Raw genomic sequence first — 321 nt, 5'->3', positions numbered from 1 at the left:
ACCAAACAATTTCAGCCTGTTCCCCTCCCCCCGCCGGGAAAAAAAAAAAAAAAAATCATTATTAATGCCTGCTTTACTCCATTACAAGAACCAGCCCCATCGCAGAAACCCACCTTCTCCCCGCAGGGGAGGGGAGCGTCGCGGCGGCGCGGGGATGGAGGGGTTCTGCCCGCGGCATCCTTCCTAAATAGTGGCAACGCTGGTAGGAAATTCAAACAAGAAAGACAAAAAAAAAAAGGGTCCATCAGCTTTTCCATGCTGTCGTCAGAGAAAGCCCATCTCCTGCCACGATACCAGCAGCTGCCACCAAGTTGCGGGGGC

This window comes from Aptenodytes forsteri, unplaced genomic scaffold (assembly GCF_000699145.1).
Source record: "Aptenodytes forsteri isolate BGI_AS27 unplaced genomic scaffold, ASM69914v1 Scaffold285, whole genome shotgun sequence".
In the NCBI taxonomy this organism is placed as follows: domain Eukaryota; kingdom Metazoa; phylum Chordata; class Aves; order Sphenisciformes; family Spheniscidae; genus Aptenodytes; species Aptenodytes forsteri.
This window is presented reverse-complemented; position numbering follows the sequence as displayed.